This window comes from Vombatus ursinus, unplaced genomic scaffold (genome assembly GCF_900497805.2).
Source record: "Vombatus ursinus unplaced genomic scaffold, bare-nosed wombat genome assembly UNPS02014863.1, whole genome shotgun sequence".
Lineage (NCBI taxonomy): Eukaryota > Metazoa > Chordata > Mammalia > Diprotodontia > Vombatidae > Vombatus > Vombatus ursinus.
The window spans coordinates 1851543-1860748 of NW_020954641.1; positions in this window are offsets into that span (position 1 = coordinate 1851543).

Here is a 9206-nt window from a genome sequence, read left to right on the forward strand (position 1 = left end):
GGCAACCAGGCCAGTTTGAAGGAAAATTCATAGAACCACCAGACTGCAGAATTCTCTCTGGGGCAACCAGGCCAGTTTGAAGGAAAATTCATAGAACCACCAGACTGCAGAATTCTCTCTGGGGAGACAGGGAAACAGAAGTATCAACCTCTCATTTGATCCCTGCATGAGCTCCATGTATTTAGCTTCCCCCAAACTGTTAAGCCTTTCATATCAATTAAGTAACATTGCTTTTGCCTGATTCTCCTCCTACCTGGCTGATAAGTCTTTCTCAGCAGGATGATTAGTGAGATAACAATAATAATAGTGAAGAAGGTACTAAGAAAGAGCTTGAATTCTGCAGTGAAAGGAGTCAGATTCCACCTGTGATGCTTTCTACCTATGTAACCTTGGTCGGTCATCACTTAACATCGCTGGGTTTCAGCTTCCTCATCTGCACAAATGAGGAGTTTAGACTAGATGGCCTCTGAGGCCTCTTCCAACTCTAGATTGGCGATCCCATCATCATAGGTTTCAGAGTTTAGACTGTCCATAATAATATCAGCTCCAGTCTCCGGGATGCCTTCAGGTTTACAAAAATGCTCCACTCAAACAACCTTGTGAAACAGGTGGATATAGTGGGAAGAGCACTAAATTCTGGAGTTGTGAGACCTAGGCTCAAATCCTAATCTTGTCACTTAGGCAAGCTCCCTCACTGGACTCTGGTTCACTCACTGTGAGACAGCTGGGTGGTGATGTGAATAGAGTTCTGGGCCTAAACTCAGGACGACCTGAGTTCAGACACTTTCTATAGCCGTGTGACCCTGGGTAGTTTCTTAACTTTTGTCTACCTGAGTTTCCTCAACTGGAAAATACCCCCTAGGATCGTCATGAAGATCAAATGAGATAATATTTGTAAAGCACTTAGAGCACTCTATATAAATATAAATTCTCAGCTAAAACCCCACCATCCGCAAGAAGCCTTTCCCAATCCCCCTTAATATTTGTTGCTTCTCTTTGAACTATCTCTAATATCTTATTTGTACGTAGCTGTTTTGATGTTGACTCCCCCATTAGACTGTGATCTCCCTGAGGGCAGAATGTTTTTGCTTTTCTTTGTATCCCCAATACTTAACACAGTATCTATGACATAGTAGGTGTTTAATAATTGCTTGTTGATTTCACTTGACTTGACTCCTTAGTCCCAAACCCAGAATAAACCTTTTCCTGCCCACCTGATAGATCATGGGGAGAATTAAAAAATACAAAGAATGGAAAGATCTAGAAGTATGTGGGCTGTTAGTATTGCACACAAATGCAATTTAGAATAGCAGAAAAAGCCCTGGATTTAAAGTCATATCTGTGTTTGAATCTTACTTGACATCTTGGATATAATACAGATTAAGTAATTAAGTAATCCAGTCATGCTTCTTTCAGTGATGGCAGCCTACTCTTTTTTTAGTTATTAAAAAGTCTTCCTTATATTGAGTCAATATCAGTCTTTCCACAATATCTCCTCATGGTTCCTCATTCTGTTCCTCATTGTGGCTCTCCTTCTTATTACTGATGGGTTGTGAGCAAGGCCTGATTCAAGTCCATCTCCTGGTAATTTAGGTATGCTAGTGGAATGAATGGGCAGTTAAGTGGTGCAGTGGATAGAGTACCAGGCCTGGAGTCAGGAAGACTCATCTTTCTGAATTCAAATCCAGCCTCAGACACTTGTTGTGTGACCCTGGGTAAGTCACTTAATCCTGTTTGCCTCAGTTTCCTCATCTGTAAAATGGGCTGGAGAAGGAAATGGTAAACCATTCCAATATCTTTGCCAAGAAAACCCCATAAAAAGGAGTCATGAAGAGCAGGACATTGCTGAAACATCTGAACAACAACAGGGGAATGAATGAGACACTAAAATCATTCAATAGTTAACAAAGTGGGGGTTATTTAGTCATAGGAAAAAATGTCGCTCAACAAGACTAGCGAGTGAGGACACCATATTGATTAAGCTGAGCACAGCTTCACAGTGCTAGTCAGTAGCCTCAAAGAATGCACTAAGGTTCTGTGTGGCCTTTTGTACTCAAGTGACCAGGAAATCATGTCACGGAAGTCATGTCATAGACATGAGCTAGTCCCCTTAGACAATCAAGTCTCAATACTTCATAAGGGAAAAGAACTAGCCCAACCTCTATGGGGTAGGTCCCTAAGAAAAGCCACCCTGGGCTACATGCTAAGGCCTCAGAAAATATTGCTCCAACCATACCACATAAACTTGGGAAGTTTGGTCAACCTCCCTGGGCCTCGGTTTCCTCAACTGTGAAAATAATAGGTTAGAATAGATGATCTTCCAGCCCTCAGTTCTATGATCCATAATCCCCTGCTTTCCTTCCTCTTCGGGTTTAATCTCACCTTTGATCTCACTTTTCTCTTAGCCCAGAATGTCCTGCCCCTCCCCATACTGGTCCATTCTTTTCTGCATGTTCAGTGCTTTTATTTTTCTCATTAATCAAGCATTTATTTTTTTTCCTTCCTTCTACCTCTCCCACACTGAAAAAGGAAAGGAAAAGAACCTCTATAACAAATATGAATAGTTATACAAAACAAATCCTCATGTTTACCGTGTCCGAAAATGTGTCTCAATCTAGATATTTAGTCCATCACCCCTCTGTCTGGAGGTGGGCAGCATTCATCATCAGTTCTCTGGAATCATGGTTGATCATTGCATTGTTCAGCTTTTTTAAGCATTTAAAAATTGTTCATTTTTGCAATGTTGCTATAGTACAAATTGTTCTCCTTATTCAGTTCATTTTATTCTTTATCAGTCCACGCAAATTTTCCCACTTTTCTGTGAAATCTCTTTTTTCATTTCTTACATCTGAATAGTACCCTATTTCACTGCATAATTTGTTCAGCCCTTCCCCAGTTGATGGTCACTCCCCCCCCACCACTTACTTTCCAGTTATTTGCAACTATATATTTTTAAAGCTGCTCTAAAAATTTATGTTCAAATAAGTCCTTTTTCTTCTTTTTTCTGATCTCTTTGGGAGAGCTAGGTGGCACAGTGGATAGAGTGTCAGACCTGGAGTCAAGCCTTGAGTTCAAATCCAGCCTCAAACACTTACTAGCTATGTGAACCTAAGCAAGTCACTTAATATCTGTTTGCCTCAATTTCCTCAACTGCAAAATGGGAATAATAATAGCACCTACTTCGTGAGGTTGTTATAAGGATCAAATGACATAACAATTATAAAGTTTTTAGCACAGTTCCTGGCACACAGTAAGCACTACATGAATATTAGCTATTGTTTGAGATATAAATACTTATGTATATATAGTACTTTTGGGGGGCAGAAATTTAACAAAGGGCAAGCAGAGACAATTTTCTGAGCCAGATGGCCTTTATTAGCAGGAACATGCTAATAGTAGCAGAGAGGTCTTATTACCTTGGCTCCATTTTGTGCCAAAAGACCCAGACAGAGGATCGACCTCACCTTTTATACCTTGGTGTGTCTTCCTTCTGATTGGCCTGACAGTACATCATTTGGACATACCCTGGCAAATATAAGGCAGCCCTAAATGATAGACATTTAAGTGAGGAGGTGGGCCAAGAGTTCATAGCTCCTCATTACTTTATCATTGGAAGGGGAGAAGATTGATACTCAGGTCAATCTACAACTAGGGAAAATGACTTTCAAATGTGACTGACCCTACCCACTCTGGCACTTAAGGGATGGAATGTTAGCTAGTTTATGAAACCCAGCTTGCCCCTAGTAAACTTGGCCAGATATACATAAGTCATCTCAGTCTAGCTTTTACTGGCTTGGTCTATTTTTTCTAGACCAGGTCACCCCAAATCTTCATAAGAGGGATGACAAAGACAAAGGGAGAACCTAGCTTCCCCCTGCCCCCCACCTCCCCCATCACTGTCTATATAGATGCCTTGGGGGCTGGGAGAAGAGTTACACCCTTCAAAACTGCATGAGCTTCAGAGGTTAGGGGTCTTGACAAAAATAGGGGGAAAATGGATGAATCACAAATAAATAATTGGTTATTAATAGAATAGTATAATATTAACTTTCCTTAACTTTTCCTCTTTCTTTGATCGCTTTAAAGTATAATCCTATTAGTGGTAGTACTAGGTTAAAGTATATATAGAATTTAATAATTTGGGGGGGCACAGTTCAAAACTGCTTTGCATTTCACAGCTCCCATAACGCATGTGTTCCTATTTTCCCATAGCCTCTACAATATTTTTCATCTTACTGTTTTTATTGCTCATCTTACATCTTTTTTGCCAATTTGGTGGGTGTAAGGTAGATATTCTATTCATTCTTCAAAGCCCTTTTATATCCTGCCATCTCCACAGAGCCCTTTTGATGAAAGTCTTTCCACTCATAGCATCTCAGAGTTAGAAGAGTCTTCAGAAGGCCCCTAGCCCAACCCCTAAGTCATGAATCCCATCTTTAATATCTCTGATAAGTAGTCATCCTAGGTTTTACTACTCTAATGACATTTGCCTTTTCAATCTGGGGACAACTTTAAGTAATTAGGAAGTTCTTCCTTATACTGAGTCAACATCAGCCTTTCCGTGACCTTCCCTTACTGATCCTCAATATGCCCTCTGAGACCAAGCAGAGTAAATCAAATCTTTCTTACCCTTGACAAAGTTGCAGACATCTTAAGATATGGGTCATGCCCAATTTTTCCTCCCCCATCTTCTCCTCTCCAAACTAAGCCAGTCAGTCAACTAGCATTTATTGAGTATCTACTATGTGCCAGCCACTGTGCTATGAACTGAGGATGCAAAGAAAAGCAAAATATAGTACCTGCTCTCAAGGAGTTCACAATCTACTGAAAGAGACAACATGCAAACAAATACATACAAAAAAGCCATATATAGTATAAAAAGGAAACAGAGGGAAAGTATTAGATTTTATAGGGTTGGGAACTTCCTTTAGAAGGTGGGATTTTAGCTGGGACTTGAAAGAAGCCAGAAAATCCAGGAGGCAGAAATGAAGAAAGAGACAATTCCAAGCAAAGATGGTCCGGGGGGATTGGGGGGTTAGCGGGGTTGGCAGACAGAGAAAATGCCCAGAGCCAAGATACAGAATGTCTTATTCAGGGAACAGCAAGGAGGCCAGTATCACTGGATCAAAGAGTACATGCTGGGGGAATGGGGGAAGGATGTATGGTATAAGAAAACTGTAAAGATATGAAGGAACTCATTTGCTACGGGCTTTGCATGCCAGAAGATTTTGTATTTAGTCCTAGAGATGATAGGGAGTCACTGGAGTATATTGAGTATGAGAGTGACATGGTCAGACCTGTGATTTAGGAAAATTATTTTGACAATCAAATGGAGAATGGGCTGAAGTGGGGAGAGACTTGTGGCAGGAAGATCAACCAACAGGCTATTGCAGTAGTCAAGATGTGAGATTAGGGCCTGTACTAGGGTGATGGCAGCACCGGAAGAGGGAAGGGGGCATATTTGAGAGATGTTGCAAAGGTGAAAATGACAGGTCTTGGCAACGGATGACACTGAGGTTTCAAGCCTGGGTGGTTGGTTAAATGGTAATACCCTTCAGAGGAATAGGGATGTTTAAAAGAGGGAAGGGGTTGGGCAAGAGGGAAGAAAGTAAGTTCAGCTTTGGGCATATTAAGCTTAAAATGTCTACTGGAATCCAGTTTGAGATGTCCAATAGGTAGTTGGAGATATGGGACTGAAAGTCAACAGACAGGTCACTGCTGGATAAGTAAATTTGAGAATCATAAAAGTAGAGATGACAATTAAATCCATAGGAGCTGATGAGATCACCAAGTGAAGTAGTACAAAGGGAAAAGAGGAGAGGGTCCAGATTATGGTTAGTGGATGTGATCTGGATGAAGATCTAGCAAAGGATACTGGGAAGGAGCAATCAGATAGGTAGGAGGAGAACCAGGAGAGAGTATTACCCTGAAAATCTAGAGAAGGAGTGAAGGAAGAATAGTGGGAGAACTCATCTGAGTAATAGGAGATCAAGAAGAGGGGAGAAGAGGAGCTCTTCATGCCACTGATCCTTTTATGTACCATGAAGAGATCCTTTTCTTCACCCTTCTGGTTACCATATTTAACATGCTCTCCAACTTGTCAATGTCCTTTCTAAACTGGGTGTCCAAAATTAAGCAAAATAAGCCAGATGTGACCCAACCTGGACACAGAAGAGCATGACTATTCATCACTTGCTCCAGACACTTTGCTTCCATTAATAGAGCCTTCTGACTTTTAATTAAAAAATACTACTTTCTAGTTAATCCTTTGTCCCCCTGGTTCCAACATCCCCCACCCACCTACCCAATGCTGTACTTGTACAACTGACTGTTAGGATCCAAGTGTCTTTACATTATCTCTATTAACTTACTGGTTTCATGAGTTTAGTAATATGGTGTAGATATTAAAATATTATCTAGTCTCATTCTATCTTGTAATTTTATATATGAGGAAACTGAGGTAGTGATTTACCTAAGGTCATATGGATAGAAAGTAACTACAAAACCAGTCACCTTTCTGTTAGGCTAAGCTTCTTCATTTAACATTAATGATATCTTGAGTCCATCAGGATTCCATTCTTACCCAAATTACTTCAGACTAGAGAATGTGGAATCAATCTGTGCCAACCATTCTTACCCAAATTACTTCAGACTAGAGAATGTGGAGTCAATCTGTGCCAGTTACCAATAAATTTAGCCCACCACCAATTCCTCAGCTATAAAAAGTATGTACAGTAAAGGTTATAGTGGTAACATAGTGAAGTCAAAAGAACCCACGACTTAGAATCAGATGACCTGAGTACACATCAATATTAACTCTGCTATATGACCTTGGAAAGTACACACAGATACATACAAACACACACAGTACAATATAATATTAGCTCCCATTGCAATGGCATTTTGTAGAAGACAATGAGTTTGTCCTACAAGTTAACAAAGCCTGGAACTTTCTCCCTCCTCATCTCTGCCTCCTGGCTTCCCCAACTTCCTTCCAGTCCCGACCAAAATCCTACCTTCTGCAAGAAGACTTTTACCAGTCCTCCTTAATACCATGGCCTTCTCTCTGTGATGATATCCAATTTATCCTGTTTATGTCCTGTTTGTACATAGTTGTTTGCATGTTGTTTCTCTCCTTAGACTGCAAGCTCCTTGAGGGCAGGACTGTTCCTTGTTTTTCTTTGCATCCCCAGTGCTACAGTGCCTGCTGCATCGTTGACATTTAATAAATACTAGTTGACTTGACTTGGCTTGCCATCATCATACCCTACTTACAGAAGAGGAAATGGAGGCACACAGAGGTGAAAAATGTTGCCTAAGGTCACTCAGCTGGTACCTGTCAGAGCTAGAACCAAAATCATATGACTCCAGGTCCTGGAATCTTGTGACTATGTCAGAGATTTCTGAGGAGTAAGAGATTTCTTCTGACTATGGTGATTAAGAAAGGCTCCAGGAGTTTAAACTTTGGCCTGGTCATAGACAGAATGTGCTTTGTTTAGCCAAGGGAGACCATCCCCATCTTCCCTAGAGCCTCCCAACCTGCCTCACAGCTTCCTGCTTTCTATGCCCCCTTCCTTCTCCACCTTGCCTTTGTTAAACATAATAAATAGGATAATACATCTCTTTTTAGTTTAGAGATCTATGGGCTTTGTGATCTGAGACCAAAGGAAAAGAAGAGGAGAAAAGGAAGGAAAAGAAAAGAGGAAGAGAAGCAGAAGAAGGCAAAAAAAGAAATTTTCTGACTGTAGATTGTGCATCATAGGAAAGGACTGTGAAGCCTGAATCGTGCTGTGTAACATTTGGAAATGGAAAGCTGTTGGAATTCCACTTTTGCTATTTAACTGTGTGTCCTAGGGGAAATACCTATCCCTCTCTGGGCCTGAGTCAGTCAGCCAATAAGCACTTGTTAAGTGTCTACTCTACGGCAGGCATTGTGCTAAACACTGAAGATACAAAGAAAGGAAAAAAGGCAGTCTCTGCCCTCAAAGAACTCTAATGGGGGAGACAAGTAGCAAACAAGAACATACAAACAATAATTATTTAGCATAAATTAAAGATAATCAGGAGAGGAAAGGAACACGTATTAAAGGGGATCAAGAAAGGCTTTCTGGAGAAGGTGAGATTTTAATTGGGACTTGAAGGAACCCAAAAGGTCAAGGTGAGGAGGGAGAGCACTCCAGCACTGAGGACAGCAAGTGAAAATGCCAGGCAGGAGCTGGGAGATAGAGCATCTTGTGCAAGGAACAGCAAGGGGAGGGGAGTGTCACTGGATTTCAAAGATGTAAGAAGGGTGGAAAAGTAGGTAGAGGGTCAAGTTATGATGGGCTTTAAAAGCCAAACAGAGGATTTTATATTTGATCCTAGAGGTGATAGGGAATCACTGGAGTTGATTGAATAGGGAGTTGACATGGTCAGGCCTGCACTTAGGAAGGTCACTTTGGCAGTTAAGGGAAAGATGGACTGGAGTGGGGAGAGGCTTGTGTCAAGCAGACTTACCAGAAGGCTGTTGATTGCAATTGTCTAAGCATGAGGTGATGAGGATTTGCACCAGGGTGGTGGCAGTATAAGAGGACAGAAATGAGAGTAGACAAGAGATATTATCAAAATAAAATCAACTGCACCTGGAGACTGAATGGATATTAGGAATGAAAGAGGGTGAGGAGTTGAGCAAGAAAAAGAACCCATATGTTCTAAAATATTTGTAGCAGCTCTCTTTGTGGTGGCAAAGAACTGGAAATTGCAGAAATGCCCATAATTGGGGACTGGCTGAATAAGTTGTGGTATATGATTGTGACGGAATATCATTGTGCCATAATACATGATGAGCTCAATGATCTTAGAAAAACATGGATACACTTGCAAAAAATAATAAAGAGTGAAATGAGAAGAACCAAGAGAACATTGTATACAATAACAGCAATATTGTTTTAAGAACAACTTTGAGTTTTATAATAGTCATTATCTATAGTCAAAAGCTCAACAGCAAGGGATGGAAAGAGGACTTTAATTTAAAGTTACTACAGACAATATCAAATATTTGGGAGTCTGCCTGCCAAGGCAAACCCAGGAACTAGATGAACACAATTACAAAACACTTTTCATGCAAACAAAGTCAGATTTAAATAATTGGAAAAATATCAGTTGCTCATGGGTAGGCCAAGCTAACAAAATAAAAATGACAATTCTACATAAATTAATTTACTTAA